Consider the following 21,811-nt stretch of genomic DNA (forward strand, 5'->3'; position numbering starts at 1 on the left):
CACCAGCATAATATTTAATAAAATGCAGGAAAGAATTGAGCTCTGGAGCATCCCATACTGGAGTTCCTGAGGGCTCAATATTTTCTCTAACCAACCACTAACTGAAATAGCCCCATTTAGGAAGAAGAGAAACTACTAAACATTGATGTCTCTAAACCTAAATTCACAGGAGCACGGTGGCGCGAAAATGATGGCTTTAGGTACGTTGGAACGTGAGCAAGAGATTAGGAAGCCCACGTTTGAGACTCTAGAGCTACCGTGGGGAGGGATTGAACTCTTGTCCTTCACCCCAGCTCCTGTTGGGAACATGAATGGAGCCCCCAACTGGGTTTCCCCAGGGCAATGGTGATGTCACCAGCTAATCCTTTCAACCCGGAAGTTCCTCGGTGCTTCTGACATGAGTGCGAACCCTAAACTCACAGGTGACCAAGAAAGATCCAGAATCCACAATATTGGAAGCCACTGAGAGATCTAACCAGACAAAAATGGCTGTATTTCTAGCATCCAAATACTGCCATAGAACATCTATCAAGGTGAACAATGCATTCATTTTCTATAATTGTACTTCAATATAGCCTTCTGGGGTCTACTTCTCTCAGGATTCTCAGAAAGTAACTGCTGTCCCACCAGCTTAGCTTCTCTGTCAACTTCCACCAAAAGGAAGATTGGAGATAGCATGATAGTTCTTCCAATTCAATGGGTCCAGGGTAGGTCTCTCGAGGAAGAGCAAATCAGTACGTTTTTTTCAAGCTGGGACCCTTTTACAATTAGATGTTGCTTATTGATCAGACCAAATTCCCTATCCCCCTTCCAAAACTTTTAATCACCTAGGAGAGGCTGGGAATAGGTTGACAGGTAATAGTGTTGTATCAGAAAAATATCCATTTCTGAGACCCCCCAGATTCTAACCATCCAGTTTCCAACTCAGAGTGAACAGGAGTGATTTTTTTTCCCTACAAAAATGCCCACCTAAATAGTTCATCCTTCTCCACAAGGATCCAGGTAATTCTTAAACAGCATTATTGCACACTATTCCACAAATGCAATAAGGACAGAGAAATAATGATGTTTTACCACCCTTACCAACTTGGTCTTCAATGTAGGCCAGGCCAGCAATGACCTGAGATACTCACACTTGTCTTGGTAGCCATGAAATCCCATGTTACCTCTAACACCAAAAAAGAGAGGATGAAATTACCTAGAACTACTTCTTTGGATGAACTATGCAGTAAGGTAAAACAGTTCAAGAAAGGTATCAGCCCTGTAGCTGGGGGGATAGTACAACAGTCGCAGCTATTCCACAAACATTACAAACAGAATCTCATACCTGGACCCTCAGGTACATTGCTTCTTGTATCTTAATAGGCTCTCCGTACATGATTGAGGCCCCCTCCTTTTCTGTTGAGGTTGATAAACCACCCAAAAGCCAGCCACATACATTTTGGAGAGAGAACCCCACTTTGTCAAGCCAGGTAGTGCTGATATGCCCAGATCCTTCTTCTTGTCCATGATCACGTTCTTGATGATAATAGACTTATTGCAGACAAGGGGCATTGGGGTGAGGATTAGAATGCAATCTGTTTATGATTATTGTGGCATTTGCAGCAAATATCAGCTATCAATTACTTGTTCTGTATCAGATTTCCACTCTCTGCTTTTACTTAAATCCTGTTCAGCTAACAGAATTCTGAAGCTTTACCCTGCCCATTACAATAATATTTGGTCAGCTGACAAACACCAAGATTACTAATCAGCAGTTATTAGTGGCTTATTGGCTCTTCTTATTTATTGTTCCATGCCATTTCACAGCAGTAGTATAATCTGACTTTGTTTTAAACAACTTCTGAATGCTTTTTGCGTCATGGTTTACGTAACCAATATTCTAAATAAAAGCAAGATTAAAAAGATCTGAATAATTTGTAGCTACAATATTATCTTCACAAAGCAGATAAATGAAAAAAATGTTACTATATCAATTTTTGCCGTCCTTAATCGGTCTTTATTATGCAGCTTAATTAAACGCAAGGGAAAGGTATTTTGGAACAAATTAAAAATGCTTACTTCAGAAGAATCGACTGTGTTCTGTAATAGACTAATACAAGTTGATATTTGTAACTCCAGGTTTTTCTGAATGCCCATCTTCATAAAAATGGCATGACTAATATTTTACTCCCTGCCATAAACATAAGGTATGCTGTGAAATAGAACAGAAGTGAAGGCAAATATTTTTCCATACCTAGAGCCTTCTCTCCAGTCTTCCCCTTCCTCTCTCAGTTGATTCCTAATTTCCTCAATCCAAATAAATTTCACATATAAAAATTGTATAAACTCCACTCTAGAGATTTTACTTCCAGCTACTAAAATCCTGGAGAACAGGATTTCAGATGTGTCCATCTTCAATCCTCACAATTTCTGGTCAGTTCAACTCCTTGTTGAACTTGATATTTCTTTTGTTGGCTTCACTTGCCATACTTTATTTTCTAAGTTCTGTTCTTTATTTCAGAAGTTGTGAGTGCTTCATCACTAGAAGCTTTCAAGAAGAGACTGGACAGACATCTGTCAGAAATGGTATAGGGCAGGGGTGGTATTCACTTACCTTTGCTACCAGTTCGCAAATGTGAGCATGCATGGGGCCTTCCGCGCATGTGCAGATCGTCAAAAATGGGACATGATAATGTCCGGACAGGTGGGAGGAGCCTCCCACAGCTGCTGCTACCGGTTTGCCCGAGCCAGATAGAACCGGCTGAATACCACCACCGGTATAGGGGCATGATGGTGAACCTTTGGCATGTGTGCCAGAAGTGGCATGCAGAGCCATCTTTCCGGGCATGAGAGCCATTGCCTGTTCTCTTCCGGGTTCTGGTGACTGGCCAGCTGATCTTCGCATGCGCGTGCACGCCAGAAACCAGAAGACTAGGTGGCCGGTGCGCATGCGCATGCCGGAAAATGGAAGATTATCTTCCTGGGGCGTGCATGCACACCGGGTGGCTTGTCTTCGTTTCCAGCGCGTGCATGCACACCGGCCAGCTGGTCTTCGTGTACACATATGCACCAGAAACCGGAAGACCCAGTGGCCGGTGTGCATATGCATGCCGGAAACTGAAAAATCATCTTCCGGGCAACATATGCGCACCAGGCAGCTGCTCTTCCAGTTTCCGGCATGCATGTACCTGCACACGCACGAACTCCCATTTCAGCACTCAGTGCCGAAAAGGTTCGCCAACACTGATATAGGGTCTCTTGCTTGAGCAGGGGGTTGGACTAGATGGCCTACAAGGTTCCTTCCAACTCTGTTATTCTATTCTATTCTGTTCTGTTCTGTTCTGTTCTATTTTCTAATGTGATTCAACTGACACCCTCTAGATGGTTAAGCAATTAAGTGTTTCATATTGTTGAACTATACAAAATATTAGTTAACTTTTAAGTACCATAGTTTTTCTATAAATTTATTAAAATATATTACTTGCTATATTTAGTCTTTAATTTAAAATTCATCTTTTGAAGCAACTGTCAAGTTAACAATGAGTGAATGGATATATTGACTGGAAATTTAAAGTATAATTGTAACAGTCTTCTCACAGAAGTTGCTCTTATAAAGTGAAAGTGTTTAGTGATGGATGGACCATTGTAAATAATATGTATGTCGTCACTTATTGATGACCATTTTACTATAAATGCATACATGGAAAAGTTCTTTCACTGGGTGTGGGTAGAGAGATACCATGTTGAAAATGTTGTCACCAGGTATGAGCAACAGAAACACCCTCTCTATCCTACTTGTCATGTACACCTTTAATATAGGGAAATGGTGGTGCTATAATATCTTTCTGTCGCCATTTGAACACTGATAAATTACTCAGGCTGATCTTGTCAGTCCAGTGGTGGGTTTCAAATTTTTTTACTACTGGTTCTGTGGGTGTGGCTTGGTGGGCGTGGCATGGCTTGGTGGGTGTGGCTTGGTGGGCATGGCAGGGGAAGGATACTGTAAAATCTCCATTCCCACCCAACTCCAGGGGAAGGTTACTGCAAAATCCCTATTTCCTCCCGATCAGCTGGGATTTGGGAGGCAGAGAATAGATGCGGGCGTGGCCAGTCAGAATTTTTACTACCGGTTCTCTGAACTACTCAAAATTTCTGCTACTGGTTCTCCAGGATTGGTCAGAACTTGCTGAAACCCACCTCTGATCCTCCCCCTAAGCACAGTTGCTCATATAATTATCCTTAATGTTAATTTGTTTTAGAAGAATATCTCAATCTCAAATAAGACACCAGATGAGGTGGGGGAATGGTTTTGTATTTTTATACAGAATGGTCACTCATATTTATGTGTTGTTTGAGAACATTATCAGGTCAAAAGATCTCTGAAAAAAAGACATATTTCTTCCTGATTAAAGGATTTCCCTCCGGTGCACTAGATCATAAAAAACAGAAACACCCATAAGAGAATATAATGTAAGACTATCTCATATTGTTTATATTAGGGCGGTTACATCACTACTAGACTACATTCCAATCTGGTAGCGTACCAGGACAAAAAATTATTCTAGAAATCAAGAGTCACAAAAATGAGGTAAGAGTCCTAAGATTTAGACTCTGGAGAGTGGCTTTGTAATACAATCATCTGGTACTGATGCCATTATTCTGGTCATCCTATTTAGGCAATATATTTGTTTGTATAACTAAGTATATGAGGAGTAGTGACCACCTCCTTTCCTCTCTCATTAGAGGTATCACTAAATAGGGTTTATTTCTTGATACAGAAAAGATATAGGCAGTGGAGAAGCTTCCAGGAGAGCTAAAACTTTGATATTTGATATTTGAATTGGAAGAGCAGAAGTCTCTTCACAAGTTCTGTGAGATTGCCTGAACTCGGCTTCTGTTATATTGGGTTCCACATCTTCCCCCAATGGTTTTGTGTAGACAGATTCTTTATGACATCATTTTGGTTTAATGGATTTCTAGCCAAGCTGTCTCTTGTTTTATTGATTACATTACAAAGTGTCTTCAAAGAAAAAGGTAGAGAATTAATGTTTTAATACTCATTGCAGTGTCTGGGTTTACATGAGCGATTTGTGTGTGATTTGTTCTGTGTTGGCTTTGCATAGTGGTTTATTTTTTTTAAATAAATTATGATTAAACTAGAGACCCAGTATGGTGTGATGGTTAAGGCACCATGCTAGAAACAGGGTGTACATGAGTTTTAGCCTTGCCTTTGGCACAAAGCTAGCTGGGTGACATTGGGCCAATGACACCCTCAGCCCTAGGAAGAAGATAAGGGCAAATCCTTCTGAAACCTTGTCAAGAAATATTGCTGAGACTTATTAAGGCAATCACCAGGAGTCAACATTGACTTATTGGCATAATATATAATGTGAACCTTTTTTATAAATGCAAATTCACTGCATTTTTCTGCTTCTTGCAACGTTACTGATGTGCACAGTCTACAGCAGAAGTGTTTTGTCACTCAAACTCTGCAGTTGTGACAAGCAGTTTTCTTTGTGAATAGGAATTGTAATGTTCATAGACTGGAGAGCAGGCCTAACCATGCTATAAAATTCGGGAGATGACAGAGAGGTGAAAACAGGAACAAGAGTTCACAGAATGTAATTTCATAGTTTAAAGGGCAGGCAGATTTTATGTTTGATGTTTTAGGTCAAAAGCTAATCATTACCTGGAATTGCAAAGGCAAAATGTTTACCATTTTGCATAAACATAGTCAATACAACCAAACATGTGCTATCCCAGTCTTCTTAGTGCAGGAGCTGACCTAGTGAGGACTAGTTTAGTTAATTCTATATCAGATTAGGAATGAAATATGACATGTACCAGTACTTTTAAGACAGACATCAGTTTCAGCATGTCAGAATCAGGATTGGAGAACCAAACAGTAACTAAGTGAATGTATTTTGATGAATGTATTTTATTCTCCTTATGTACATTGAGAACATATACACCTAAACACACTTGGCCAATAAAAAATTCTATTCTATTCTATTCTATTCTATTCTATTCTATTCTATTCTATTCTATTCTATTCTATTCTATTCTATTCTATTCTATTCTATTTTGTAGATCACAAAGAAAGCCAAGCCATGTTTGAAGTTTGAACGATTGGTTCAAACCAACTGTGGACATAGACCACAGTTTCAGCATTGAACTACAGACAAGAGGAAGTGGAGTACAGTGGAAATCTGGGCTCAAGCTGAGGGCAAAGCAGGAAACAGGTGGTAGTAATTGAGAAAAACTGTGAAGATCAATGCAAAATGGGTAAAAGGGGATATATGGCAGTGATGCATGAATAGGAAACAAGAAAAGATGGTCCCTCAAGAAGCAGAGTCATTATTCTTTTCCAGAAATAAAGTCCCCTACAAGCAATTTCAATTTGAGTTTCCCTGGCACACTGAACACTAGTTTTTTTTTTTAAAGTATAGTTTATCAATAAATCACAATTGATTGGGGATAATCCAAGTCATTTAAAAATTGATTAGGTTTGCATTAACAAAAAAAAAAAAAAATCAACAGATGCTGTGTTCAAAAACTCAAAGACTCAACCAAACAACACACAATAAGGCCATATTCATACAACCTATATTTGCATGATCAGGATTTTAACCCCTGCATGCCATGTGCAAAACAAGATTCACCATGGTGTTTGAATTAGAAATGGACAACCTCAGAGTGCCCTTCAACTCAGATGCTGGGCCTTAATTTTGGGGTAGTCGGTTACAACTTTGGATGAAAGAGATTCAAGATGGCGTGTATTTTGAGTTTTACTAACAGAGTAAGTCCTAAACTTTGTGCAACAAGCAATGAGTTTAACAATAATGCCATGTGTGTTGTCACAACTTAAGGTCTCCTCCTCTTGCATGTGCAGACACAGTAGCTGTCTCAGAGCAATAAATAAAATAATTTGCATTTCTACAAGGGCGGGGGGGGGCAGCGGGTGATTGTAAGATCAGGTACTTCAATCAGTGGCTTAATGTAGCAGCTGCTTTGTTTATCCTTAGTAAGGCAACAAGGTCAGATGCATTACATTGTATGTCAGTTAAAATGTTGTCATGCTTGGAATTAAGCCATTATGGCTCCTGGTTATTTTGCAATTTAGTCTACATAAATTATTTTAAAATTTAAAATCTACCATCTTTGGAAAATCACAATTAATTAAATATATATATATATTCCCAGTCAGAATTAATGCAGTTACTCTATTTTAGACAGATCTATGAAATGACAGACATAATAATGGGTTGCTGTGAATCTATTACCTGCTTTTGGGTGCTATAGAACAAAACATCAGACCATGTTTTGGAGAATTTATGCTACTTTTTCGCTGATATCATTAAGTGTTTAAACAGATGAACTTGCACCTGGATAGATTTTCTCCCTGCCTTCTCTGAAAAGTGAGTTTTCTTGATGGTCTTTTCAAGAGCACTTACGTCAATGTTTGTATTTTAATAACATTTGAAGCTTCAAGAGGAATTGGACTGAATGATTTCAAGGATTTCTTCCAACCTGGCAATTCCTCCAAGTATCTTTGTTAATTTGCTAACAGAATGCCCAATCAATTTGCTACCACTGAGATTATTCTGTTTATAATCTAATGTTTATTCAACAGGCCTGTGCAAACCTTCAAAGATTCCTTCATTGTGATAAAGGGTTGTGCGAAGCACTGTTTTTAAAATTGCTCCCCTCATTTGCTCCCTGCTAAAAGTGAAGCATGCCAGACGGTTTTCCTGGCTAATCTCACTGTTGGCGAGCTTCAAGGTAACATGAAGTGCCTCAGGCGAATCACGTCATTTCTGTACACATTGGGACAAAGCACAGCCTCTGTGTATACCACAATTCTTCAGGTTCCCTTGCCATGTTGCTTATCAGTCAACTTTTCTTTTGAAATGTACTGTACAGTTTTTACCATAGGGAAACTCTGAAGAGTTTCCCTATGGTAAAAACTGTGGAGTTTCCTTATGGTAAAAACAGCTCCTGGAGGTTACCTGATTTTTATGCAGGAAAATTTTCTGTTGCACAAAGGTTACATTTTAGTTCCTTGAACATCTGAAACCAGGACAGGTGTAGTATTTATAATCTTTTATACATCTATCTCATGCAGATTTAGTTTCTTATTCATGGAACTGCCACATCTTGATGTTTGTCTCGGCATTATTATAGCTGATTTTCTTTCAGGGAACCTTTCCTACTGCTCAACTTAGAATGTTAATTGTGTTGTCACAGTTAAACTTCCTCAGAAAAGCTTTTGAATAAGGTGCATCATTATATCACTATGGTGCTATCATATGCTAGGGCAGTGATGGCTAACCTTTTTGCCGTCGCGTGCCAAAAGTGGGGGGAGAGTGGGTAAGGTGACCAGACGTCCCGCTTTTGGCGGGACAGTCCCGCTTTTGAGCAATTTGTCCCGCGTCCCGCGGCGTTTCAAAAAAGTCCCGATTTTTCTTGAGCCCCAGCTGATGGCTAGAAGAAAAAAAAACTGTTTAAACTCTTGCCCGGGGCTTCAAAGGGCCGCCCTACAGGCAATCAGTGTAAAGCAGTTTTTTTTCCCCCTAGCTAAACTTCAGAAACGAAACCGAAACCAGGGTCTTTGGTGCAGCGTGACAAAATGAGGCAGAGAGAGATTTATTTTTTTTTTATTTTTCCTCCCCAAAAAAGGTAGGTGAAAAACTGCAAACATTGGGAAATTTAGGAGGAGAGTTCAAGATTTTAAAACACAAAGGAAAAAAAGCTGTATTTAACTAGGGAATTGTAATAATTGAGATACTATTAATTGTATATTGTGTTGAAAGCAGAAATGGTTAAGTTGTGGTTCGGAGGAATATATGGGAGAAATTATTTGGTTTATTATTATTGGTAAATATAATTAATTGATTTGTAAGAAATTGGATTGCATGGAAATAATTGGAATATTCATGTTCATATTGATTAATATACAAAAAAGATAGTTTTATAACTAATTGATTTATATTAAAATGTTGAATTTGTATTAAACAACTGTATTACATAATTACATAATTAAACAATGTGAGGATGGATATAAAAATAGATGACAATGGGAAGGGGTATAATATAGAATAGAAGGGAAAAATTGAATTTGATTAAGATTAGAGATGAGGATGAAGGGTAATATTGGTTTTTTTAAAAAATAGATGAGGAATAAATATGGCAAAAAGGAAATATAGAAATTGTAAATTTAATTGAAATGACTAAACGCTGTTTAAATTTGTGAACCAGCCAAATATTCTGTTCAAAGAAAATACATTGTATGTTTGTATGTGTGTTTCTAATTATTGCTATTTATTCATATTTGTTCTCTTTTATTCTTTAAAGTTTAACAATTCTTCTTTATCTTAATATCTTTATATTTGCTTGGGGTTGGCTTTCTTCCCTTTCATCTTTTTTATTGTACAGCAATCTTTCTCCTCAAACCTACCACCTCTCTCTTTTCTTTCCTTCTTACTTTCTCTTCCCCCCACCCTCTTTTTCTCCTCCCTACTTCCTCTTTCTTTCTCCTTCTCCTCCTCTCTTCCTCCCTCTCTTACCCTCACTCCTACTCTAATTTCCATTCCTTCATCCCTCTCTATTGCTGTAATCCTTTAATGCATATGGACTACTCAGAGGGCTGAAAAAGTTATTTTTGACTGGTCCTCACACTTTTGACCAGTCCTCGAACTTATGACTGTCCTCACATTTTACATTTTTGCCCTATCTTGTCATCATGGTGAAGAGAAGCAGTTGTGAAATGAGTGACATGGTTGTTAAGAATGCTGCATGGGCATAAATGTGAGGATGGTCATAAGTGTGAGGACCAGTCAAAAGTGCGAGGACCTGTCAGAAATGACTTTTTTCAGCTCTCTGGTTAGTCCTTTTGTGCATATGGACTACTCAGAGGGCTGAAAAAGTTATTTTTGACTGGTCCTCACACTTTTGACCAGTCCTCGAACTTACGACTGTCTTCACATTTTACATTTTTGCCCTATCTTGTCACCATGTTGAAGAGAAGCAGTTGTGAAATGAGTGACATGGTTATTAAGAATGCTGCACGGGCATAAATGTGAGGATGGTCATAAGTGTGAGGACCAGTCAAAAGTGCGAGGACCTGTCAGAAATGACTTTTTTCAGCTCTCTGGTTAGTCCTTTTGTGCATATGGACTACTCAGAGGGCTGAAAAAGTTATTTTTGACTGGTCCTCACACTTTTGACCAGTCCTCGAACTTACGACTGTCCTCACATTTTACATTTTTGCCCTATCTTGTCACCATGTTGAAGAGAAGCAGTTGTGAAATGAGTGACATGGTTGTTAAGAATGCTGCACGGGCATAAATGTGAGGATGGTCATAAGTGTGAGGACCAGTCAAAAGTGCGAGGACCTGTCAGAAATGACTTTTTTCAGCCCTCTGGTTAGTCCTTTTGTGCATATGGACTACTCAGAGGGCTGAAAAAGTTATTTTTGACTGGTCCTCACACTTTTGACCAGTCCTCGAACTTACGACTGTCCTCACATTTTACATTTTTGCCCTATCTTGTCACCATGTTGAAGAGAAGCAGTTGTGAAATGAGTGACATGGTTGTTAAGAATGCTGCACGGGCATAAATGTGAGGATGGTCATAAGTGTGAGGACCAGTCAAAAGTGTGAGGACCTGTCAGAAATGACTTTTCAGCCCTCTGAGTAGTCCCTATACACATAGCCATGGCCACCCGGTCACATGACCAGGTAGCCACGCCCACCCAGTCACATGGCCTCCAAGCCACGCCCACACAATAAGCCACGCCCACAATGGTGTCCTTCTTACCAATGTTAAAATCTGTTCACCTTACCCTATAGACATAGCCATGGCCACCCGGTCACATGACCAGCTAGCCACGCCCACCCAGTCACATGACCAGCTAGCCACGCCCACAAAATAAGCCACGCCCACAATGTCCCTCTTTACCAATGTTAAAATCTGGTCACCTTAAGAGTGGGGGAGTCATGCATGTGCGTTCCCACACCCATAATTCAGTGTACCCTGCCCCCCATGTGTGTGCACATGCGACTCCCCCTGCTTTTGGCATGTGATGGCACAGTGGGCCCGGTAGGCCCACTTTTCACCCTCCCCAGGCTCCAGAGGCTTTCTTGGAGCCTGGGGAAGGTGAAAAATGGTCCTCTGGAGGCCAGAAATGGCCCGTTTGGTGACTTCTGGTGGGACCTGAGCTGAGCTAGGGCAACGCCCACCAATATGCCATAGGTTCACCATCACAGTACTAGGGTCTTCATCTGCTTTTGTTTACAGCATTTTCTCATCACTATTTCTCCGAAGAGATTTTTTTTCAACTTTTTCTAAAGGCAGAAATGATGAGATTTTACCTAATCACAACCCAATGCATAGGGTGGGGATCCAGGACGTAATTTGAAGAAAACTCAGATTCTGGCCTACTATAATGGCAAAAGAGCCATTACTATAATGTGAAGAGCCTTGGTAGTACAGTGGTTTAATGCACCCTGTTATTAACACAGCTGCCTGCAATTTCTGCAGGTTCGAATCTTACCAGGCTCAAGGTTGACTCAGCCTTCCATCCTTTCTAAGGTAGGTAAATTGAGGACCCAGTTTGTGGGGGCAATAAGCTGACTTTGTATAAAATATACAAAAGTATGAAGGCTATTGCTTAACGCATTGTAAGCCGCCCTGAGTCTCCGGAGAAGGGCGGCATATAAATCAAATTAAAAAAAAAAAAAAAAGTAACATTGATTGCCAGATATTATGAGGAACTTCTAGACCAGTATTTCTCAAAGTTGGCAGCCATACGTTGTGTAGACAAATCCCAGAATTCCCAATCTAATCATGCTCTAGACCACAGTTCCCTGAACTTGGACCAGCGGACCAGCTCTTAGACCAGCAAGTGGGGGGGGGGGGAGAGGGGATGGTTCTGCATGAGCAGTGGGCAAGCAATGCATACGCAATGGGCACACTGCCTGCCACTCAAACAAATGGAGCACACAAGCACACACTCACCTGATGCTCAGTGGGGATGCATGCACACGTGCTTGCCCACCACTTCACGCGCCCAGTTCTTAACACCTGATGGCCCAGTAAGGGACTGTGACCCATGGGGTTGGGGGCCCTTGTTCTAGATTCTCAATAATCTAGACATAACTGTGATTCCAAGCAGTATCTGGTCATATTCCAAATTCATTTGAATATGTTGTAAGGCAGAAATTGGCAACCTTTTGTTGTTTGAGAGACTTGCATCTCACTCTCTCCCCTCACTTCCTGATTACCTGGAAGGGATAAGATGCCTTTACTGTTGCAGTATCATCAGGAGGATGGAGATAACTTTTTAAAAAATCTGGGTGTTTCGGTGAGAATGAGAACAATTTCAATGGTGAAGCATTTCTCATTTCATCTTTGATTTGCTCAATCCCACCAAAACGTCTAAAATTCTTCTGCCAAAATTTCAGTAGTGCTACTTTGGTCTGTGTTTTTGGATGGAGTGGAGACCTAAGGAAATGAACTGTTTTGCCTAGAAGAACTGATAGATGTTGGTTTCTGGACTTCCGGTAGTTTTTTGCCCTCCCCAGGCTCGAGAAGCTCTGGAGGCTTTCCTGGAGCTTCCAGGAGGGTGAAAACGGCCTCCCCTGGCCCTCTGGAGGCCAGAAACAGGCTGTTTCCAGACTTCTGGTACTTCTGGGAGGCCCATTTTTTGCCCTCCACAGGCGCCAGAGGCTTTCCTGGAGCTCCAGGAGGGCTGTTTCCGGCCTCCTCCGGTCCTCGGGAGGCCGGAAACAGCCTATTTCTGGACTTCCAGTAGGCCCATTTTTCACCCTCCAAGAGCCTCCGTGCAAGCCCTGTAGTTATCTGTCATCCAAAATGGGACACGTGGAGACTCCTGGGACAGGTGGGGCGGCATGGGCATGCATGCATGTCTCCTGCATGCACATCAGAGACCCAAAAATCAGCTAGCTGGTGGGAGGCGAGCGTGCATGTGCGCTGGAGCTGACCTAGGGCGACGGCTCGCGTGCCCGCAGAAATGGCTACACGTGCCACCTGTGGCACACATGCTATAGGTTCACCATCACGGTTCTATACTGTCTCTCCACACAGATACACAAACACATTAACCAGTGAATTATTCAGGTACTTTCCTAATGAGCCTTCAGGAAGAAAATTACATCAGCCTCCCTGAATAGAATTGTGACAAAACAAAGCTAGGCAATTTGGATGATTCATCCAGCACCCAAACACATACTTCTTTAAGTTGGAAGAGTTGGACGACAAACTGGGATTCCCTGAGGAATTCCCACAAGGCAGTACAGGTGTTCATATGGAAGCTTATTTCTTAGTATCACAATTTTGCATGTCAAATACATAATACGTATTTTGTGGAAATGGATAAACATCAAGTTTCTTCATTGGTTAATATATATAAATAATGGACATGAATTTAGCATATACACACTACTGATATGAAGAAAAAATAAATGCTCAAAGATGCTGATCAATAAGACACCAAATAAAAAGTTTTATATATCCCAATGGGTGGTAAACCATGTGTCATATATTTTTCAGAACATGGAAAAACAGGATAACGCATCACAGGCAATCAGTTAATAGGATTAAAATGCTCCAACCTTCTTGGAAGAATCTGTTATGCAAACTTTTGCCGGGCAGTGGTGAATATTTTTAACAAGCAAAATATTCTAAAGGTTAAACATTTCACCAACGTATCTCTGGTTTAATTCCATTGAATCCCTCAGGAAGTGTATTATGTATGTTAATGGATAAAGCTGAGCATACAACTTATTTTAGACAGGCTTTCATAAAGTAAAACCATCATGATTGAACAAGACTGAAACAGGCAAACCTCATATTTAAATAGCAAAGTCAATACCGTGGACTGAAGGCCTAAGAGAATTGCAGATGAAAAACATGGATGGCTAGAAGCCAGAAGGAGAGATGAAATGATGTGGCAGCAGGCTTGAATTGCCTTGGAAGCTGGCCCAGATCCATGGGAAATGTTACAAAATTTGGGAGGCCTTCATCAAGCAAAAGCTGAACTAAAAAATTGAATTCACATGATCTTTGCTAAGCATTGTTTGCCACAATTGTTTCAGTTTTGTAATGATTTAGAATGGAGTGTCTTTATAAAAACCATTTCTTATGAAGCCACTAGAGGTATATGAACATGAATGAAAGCATAATATTAACAAAGTACTGTAGTCCTGCTCAATAATTTATAAATGGCTACTATAGCAATACAATTCTGGAACAATATCATAGATACCCCGCCTTGCACAAACTATATGCCAGTATAGTATGTTTTAATTGAAGTACAGCTTGATCCTGTACATGTGTACTTAAATGTGCATTCCAGTGAATTCAGTGAAATAATTTTCCTTTTAAAGGTTTTTAATATATGTACAAATGCCTTATCAATGATTAGCTGATTTACATATGCCAATCCATGATACAAAACAAAGAGCTGGGGCAGCGTAACCTACTACACAATAAACTATGTTTTTAATTCACAATAGGTGGATAGCTAAGAAATTATATTACTACTTAACATAATGTATGAACTCAGCATTTACAAAACTAAACAAAATAGATTGGGAGATGGAAACAAAATAGGTACACTGAATTCCAAATCTTTGCTTTAAGTTAAAAAAATATTTGAAAAGGGTGACCGGCCCAAAGTTGTCCAGCTGGCCTTCATGGCTAAGGCAGGACTTGACACTCATTGTCTCTTGCTTTCTAGCCTGATGCCTTAACCATTACATCAAACTGGTTCTCAGGTTATCACAAATAGGAATTGAAAAACACGATAACTTATGCATTTCAGATTCTGAATAGTTTTAAGCAAAAATGAACCAAGTTGAGACAACATGCTTAGCCAAAGAATGCCTTTGACAATAGTTAGGGAAAATGAAGCTGTACAGGAGAGGATTAGGAAAGCAGACTGTATGTCCCCACTAAACAACCAGAGTGGTTTGTCCTATCATACAAATATGTAAGGTATTTATAGTACAGGTTTTATATGAGGGTAAAAAAATAGTGTAATTGATGAAGTGAGTACACACCAGAAAACAAAGTACCATAATCTTGATGGCCGTTGTATTAAAACGTTTAATTCTACACAAGGATTTTGCCTCAGTTCAAAACTAGATCTGTCCAATCAGATGAGGTTAGTTCTTTGACAGCGACTCAGTTCTTTCTGGCATTGAGACACATTATTTTAAACTCTACACAACACTGGAGATTGCGGGAGGTCCATTCTCTCATCGGCCTTCTCTTGGCTCAAGCAATCTATTTCTTTTCAAAGGAGGCGTTGGAAAAAAATGCAAGCAGTCTAGCATTTTGCATATTGACTGGTCTCTTGCCAAAGAGAAGGGGGAAGAATGTGTGTTGATTTCACTCCTGCAAGGGGTGTGAGAAATTGCACATGCCAAAACAGTCCAGTTAATCCTTGACTGCATTTTGAAATAGAACTTCTGGTATTTGTGTGCCTTGCTTAGAACTTATTCCCCCATTCTAACTATTATAGCAGCATAACACTATAGCATACTAAGTATTGAGAAGTCACCAACTGCAAAACTGCCAGTATAAAATCATTACATTTTAGATACTTTTGTATGCAGAAAAATAAATGCAAGGCAGCTTAGATTTTTTCCATCATAGCAAAATCATGGGGGGTGGGGAGGGAGAAGTACCCGTATGTACCGGTATATATAGATCTCTCTCCCCCTCCAGGACCCACAGAAATGTGTGGCACATGAGACACTGACGTTTTTTGCACTTTTTGGTCAGGTAGGAGGAGCAAAATTATTGACTTCTGGTGTTCACCACATATTTTCTCTGCTGGAAGAGCAGTAGTAGCAGCAGTGAAGACAAATGTGTTTCAAATCTGCCTTAGAAGGAAACAGATAGAAAAATGTAGTGTAGAAGAATCCTTAGTTTTTGAAGTGTTGAAATACTTTTCTTTTGTGCTCCCAATGGTGCTATTAAGGATAAATAGACATTGATTGGATCACAATTCCCACCCTCTGATTTCTTCTACTTTCCATTCCCTTTGGGTATGCTTTCCCTTCACACTTCTCCCTCCTTTTCCTTTGCACTCTAAACAGGAACAGACCGCTTTTATTCTTTTTTTAAAAATTTGGATATGCTGCAGGCTAAGTTGTAATTGCCCTCTGCATTATTTTTTTCAGGACCGCTGCTCCATTCTTTTAAAAATGTTGGTTGGGCTGATTTGGGAACTTCTGAAGTGAAAAGCTGGATTCTCTGTCTACTAATCTTGTCCCGATCGTAAACTAAGTACTATAGCATGGTCCTTACTCTGGAAATCATTACAAAATGCTAGCTTTCAATCCTCACACTATACTATGGTTTAAAATGTATTGAATAAGCCACAATTTAGCGGGCTTAGACATGCTAAATCAAATCAGGGCTTCGTTTACATAACAAGCCTGAAGGACTTTATTGTTCTCTACGATTTATGAGCACAGTTTAAAAAAACGACCAAAATTGCTTGAATTTTGCTCGTTAAAATTGTCTACCTCATTCTATGTGACAGGTTGGGTTTGCCCAATATAGACTAAGCTCAAGCGTGCTTGCTTAGCGAGCAGGACAAACCTAGTCAGTATGTTAGTTTGCGGTTGTGAATTTTGAGACACCCCCCCCCCCCCCGCCGCCAAGCATCTGGATTAATTCAGCACACCACGCGAAGGAGTCTTAGGTTAACGCCGCCCTCGATAAATCAATTGCTTCCAGTCTTAGTCGTAGTAACTCTCCGGTTTCAGAAATGTAGACCGCAACGTAGGGACGAGCAATAAGACATTCCTTGGCGTATCGATTGGAAATGGCAGGGCAACGGATGGCTATAAGCGCCCCTCTTGATGTTCCTTTCATTAGATAGGTAAGAAGACCTACAGGAAAACGAGGCACATCTGGAAAACTTAATCCTTAATCCGTCTAAACAAGATTAAGGAGCAACGACACCGGGCGCCTGCTAGGCACTCTCCTAACCAGGACTATTCACCTGCCTCGCAGCGGGGGAGGGGGGATTTCTAGCCACACCCCCTCCCCTTGCTCCCCCTTCCCAGACCCGGGCAGGAGTCGCAAATGGCAGCCGAGACAGGCGGAAAAGCCCGAGGGGGCGGGGCAGAAAGCCACTCGAGACGCTGAAGTCTCGGCGCTCCGGACAGGAGAAATCGAGCGCCGAGAGCTTCGATGCGTTTGCAATAAATGTCTGGCTGTTACCCTGGCCGCCATTTTAGATGACGAGAGGAGCGGGAGGCTTCGAGTGAGGGAAAAGCCCTCCCGGTGGGGAAAGCGGGAGCAGCCGAGAAGCGGGCAGGTACGGCAATAGTTCCTCGTACGGGGGGCGACGGGAGTGGGGACGGGACAGCGAGTTTCGCCGTCGGAGGCCAGGACTGGTTCGGGTGGAGTTCGGGTCGGCTGGGTTGCTGGCTCGAGAGGAAAAGGAGTACGTGTGTACGGGGCGCAGTAGGGGGGCTCGGACAGGCTGCAGGAGGATGAGAAGGAGCACCCTCCTCCTCCTCCGGCCGCCGCGTTTGCAGCTCGGCTTCTGAGTTACGGAGGAGCGCCGAGAGAAAAAGGCGAATGCATTGGGGTCGCCTCGGGCTGAGCGGTGGGCTTCATCCCCGTCGCCGCTGCTGCTGTGCTGTTGCTTCTGCCGCTCTCGGGCTTTCTTCGCCCTCTTGCACGGGGGATGCCTGCTATGCAGCTTCTCTGCGAAAGAAGGCGCCCCAGTGGAGGAGTCTGGTTTGTTCCCCCGTTTGCTTTTGCCATTTTGGGCTCTTTTTCTCTTTCGAGCTCCTTCCTCATTTTCTTCTCTTCGGGTGGGGTGTGTGTGTGTGTGTGAGAGAGAGAGAGAGAACCGGAGCCACCAGCCTGTCCTGCGGGGAACTTGAGTCCCGTGTGTTTGCTGGCGGGAATCGGTGCGACCGGGGACCTCCGTTTATTGACAAGGGCAGGAATGGATGCAACCGCTGCTGCCGCTATTGGTGCTGCCGCCGCCGCCAGCCAGCTGTCATGGGACAGCAGGTTGGCGCTCCCTGGCTTTCTTTTGCGGGGTTGTGTGCGGAGCATCCGAAGCGTCGGCTCGGCGGGCGTTGAGTGAGACAGGCGAGCGGCAGCAGGATTTCCCCCCCCCCCGCCCCGGGAGAAGAAAGGATTTTGAATTAAACTTGCAGGAGAGAGCAAGACGGGAAAGGCTTTTGCTAGGTTGGGAAAACAAAAACAAAAAAGAGGCAATTGCGGTTTGCCGCAAGGAGATCGAATAGAGAGGGAATTGAAGAGCTGCTCTTCAGTTTCTTGATTATGAGGCTGATGGGGGACTTGTGAAAAACGAGTTTGGCTTGCGCCGAAGTGAAACTTCTGGAGAGAATTTATTCTTAATTTTTCATGGCTGTGATCATTCTTTGTGGATCCTGAGAGACGTGCCTTATTTGCCTTTTGTTTATAGCCTACTCGGATTTTCTTGGTGGTTAAGTGCCCCTGATTTATAAAAGATCAAAGAAAGTTAAGTAATACAAACCAAGCCCCAGCGGTGATAATATAAATAGGTTTGCCTTGAATAGTCTTGTGTAAGTAAGAATATTGCTTTCCACTAATAGCTCAGATTTATCAAGACTGAACTAAACTAAACTAAAAGTTCTGATTTGCATGAGATTTACTTTCAAGTAAATGTGTTTATGATTGTAACATGAAAAACAGTATGGATAGCTTAAATAACAGTGCTTCCAGTCAAGGGTTTTGGAAGAGAAAAAGAGAATAAACTGCTTGATGTCTTTTCATGTGAAGCTCTATAAGCCATCTGTCTGGCAGTACATACTTGATGAAATTATATTTTAACTCATGAAAGCTGTGTTTTTCACTAGATGGGTTGACACATTGTTCTAAACCATGATTTCCTTAACTCATTTGTTAAACTACGTTGCAGGAATCCAAAGTAAGATCATTAATTGTAGCTTAATGCCTGAATTCATGTACAAGGCTAACTCAAAATGGAACTAATGATATTAAAACTTAGTGAGGTATACTTAATCAACTTGAAAGAAATCTAAGCTGTTTAAGAACAGACACATTGGTTTTACCTCTCTTCAGGCTACTTGTAACATGGGTGCTTGTGTATCAATTTAATTCTAATGAAAAACTTTCAGGCATCATTCTAATTTTAAGTTCTTTTGAAATTTTTTAGTAAGTATTTGAAAAGCTGGAGGTTTTGGTAACTAGCACATATGTTGCTGTTAAATGCAACAATGAGTTCAGCTGATGCAGTTATTCATAAGACAAGCTTTCTAGTTTTATTTTGCTACTATGTTTTTTTCTTGGCAGAAATACCAGTGAAGAGTACAATTGTTGTCAAACTAATTCATGGAATATATTGCAAATTTTGCCATAATAGAAACACATTTAATTGCTTCTCTGGGCAGTGTTGAACAAAACTATCAATTTTTAGTCATACATGGTTTTATACAGGTAGTCCTCGACTTACAATCACTCATTTAATGATTGTTCAATGTTACAATAGCCCTGAAAAAAAGTGACTTACGACTGCTGCAGGATCTTAATAGAAATGTTAAGTATTAACATTTTTTTGCAGATTAAATCAGATGTATAATCTGTACACACACTTAGGTGTATGATAGCTGTTAGATCTATGTATTAGACTTTTCAGTGCCACCTGAGAGAATGTGATGTTTATGATGTGTGAGTGACTGTTTATGTTCCAGCCTGGTGTTCCAGTACAGCTGTGGTGTAACCAAAATTGCTTGAGTACTGGCAAATATTCATAAAACTATCAATTAGCAATGTGTTCCATTTACTGTACATAATAGCATTTAAGAACGTTTGGGACCTCTAGTATATTTTTAGATTGTGAACTGATTGAGGTTGGTTTGCTGACTTGCTGGATGGGTGTGGTGTTAACAGTAATTAAATTTGTTACAGGATTTTAGACCTAAGGGGTTTTTAATGTTTCATTTCAGTTATAATTTTTATTATTGTTATTTATATAGAATGCATGGATCAAGGAAACATTTTTGCTATCTATAGAATAGATAAAAATCTAAGGACGCAGTAATTTAATAGAGGAAGAATTATATCATATTAATGGTTGTTTAATATAGATTGGAAAAGTTTTTTTCCCTTTCTTTTCAATTGTGTCCAATTCTTGGAGATTGCCTGGACAAGTCCCTGCAGTTGTTTTGACAAGGTTTTTCAGAAGTGGCTTGCCATTGCCTCTTTCCTAGAGCAGAGAGAAAGTGACTGGCCTAAGGTCACCCAGCTGTCTTTTGCCCAAAGCAAGAGTAGAATAATTTTATTTGAAAAGTCTCCCCCTCTCCATTAAATTTGGCAATAAAATATTAATAGGGCAATGATATTTATGGATAGAAAAAGAAGAAAGACCTTTGCTGTCGTAAGTGGTGGCCTGGAGGCCTGGAAATAAAATTCAGATTCTATTTCAGACATCCATAGCACATAAAACTCAAAGTCAAACTAGTAATTTATATATTCTGTCAGTGGATCTGGAACCCCAGGCTGACATGGAGCAGATCAAGTAGCTATTATAATTGTGCCTGTATTGTCATCCCTACAAGGTTGGAGTCACTATGTTTGAATTGGATGGCCACATAAAGATGTTTAAATAAAATAAAATTTACTTTTAAGGATTACAATTTATAAAGTGTTGACCTGTATTTGAAAAGATTTGTTGAAAGTAATAGGTTTCATCAGACAAGCAGCAGATAAACAGAATCAAATAACTTTAGAAATGAGCTGTAAGCTAAAGGAAAAGCTAAAGGAAAAACCCTTGAATGCAAGAGAGCGATTGAGTCTTCTTTCTCAACCTTTTAAAAATTTGCTGGGTTAGCTGTAGTTTGGTATTGTAGCCAAAGAATTATAAAAAGAAAGCCAGTTAATGTTGCAGACTAAGCAGTTGCAGTTTAGCTGAAAGACTCTTCTTTGGCATCTTTCATAGTGCTATTTTTAATTATTCCAGGGGGTATGCCCTTGTAATTTTAAGCCAAAGGACAGTAATTGAAATTTGTTTTTTTGTTTTATATCCAGGAAGAAAAACCTAATAGGATAAAAAATGTGAATATTGGCCTCCTTAATGCTTTGCTTACATAATATAATGATTTTTATTCTGATATATTTCTGGTTCAGGTTGAGTTTCCTTGTTGAGTTTGAATACTGTATTAACTTCTTCATTTTGTAGGAAAAGTTTTCTTGAAACCTTAACACTGTAGTGAGTTTTTATTAAAACGTATAATGGTGTTAAAGAAATATACCATAACTATCCCTGACCTATGCATTTTATAGATGTTGGACACCAATTTCTAGGAGTTGAAGTCCCTACGTGATGAATTTTCCAAAATGGAAAAGGTTGACAGAGTCTTTGCCTTAGATATAGAAAATTATATTGGTAGGATCCAAAATGTGAATAGAAGATTATGCTGTCTTCTTTCTTTACATGACTATCTATGCAATCCCTGAATATTCCCTCTCAGTGAATTATATTTGGGAGAATATTGAAGACTGAAGATTTCTCACTTCTCTTTGCACTAATTAACTTTTCTCTGTCAGTAAAATGAATTAATTGGGTCTGATCTTTCTGCATAGTTCTGTAAGTGTTCAAAATAATTTTTGTATATTAGTACATAAGTAACAGCCATCTGAAGTACTTCATTTATCAGTGGTGATTATGTGTTTGAGAGCATTGGTGTAATTGGTGTAATTGGTGTAATTCAAGGTCATATCAGAAATGTAGTAGTTATAGGTTTGTTTTATACGAGCAGAC

At 40.4% G+C, this 21,811-nt stretch overlaps 1 protein-coding gene across 4 annotated transcripts in view; it reads left to right on the forward strand.

Moving 5' to 3' along the window:
- The window catches only part of RAF1 (Raf-1 proto-oncogene, serine/threonine kinase), a 117,553-nt gene that overhangs the window by 24,986 nt on the left and 70,756 nt on the right, over window positions 1-21,811 (forward strand). For 3 of the 4 annotated variants that reach the window (XM_070936995.1, XM_070936997.1, XM_070936999.1), the window contains exon 1: window positions 17,212-17,341. The exons of the other annotated variant lie outside the window; for it this stretch is intronic. The gene's annotated coding sequence lies outside the window, so the exon portion shown is untranslated. Of the gene's footprint in view, window positions 1-17,211; window positions 17,342-21,811 lie in introns of those variants that run through there. 4 annotated transcript variants of the gene reach the window in all.

This window comes from Pituophis catenifer, unplaced genomic scaffold, assembly GCF_029215685.1.
Source record: "Pituophis catenifer annectens isolate HBS135680 unplaced genomic scaffold, rPitCat1.0.hap2 SCAF_2, whole genome shotgun sequence".
Lineage (NCBI taxonomy): Eukaryota > Metazoa > Chordata > Lepidosauria > Squamata > Colubridae > Pituophis > Pituophis catenifer.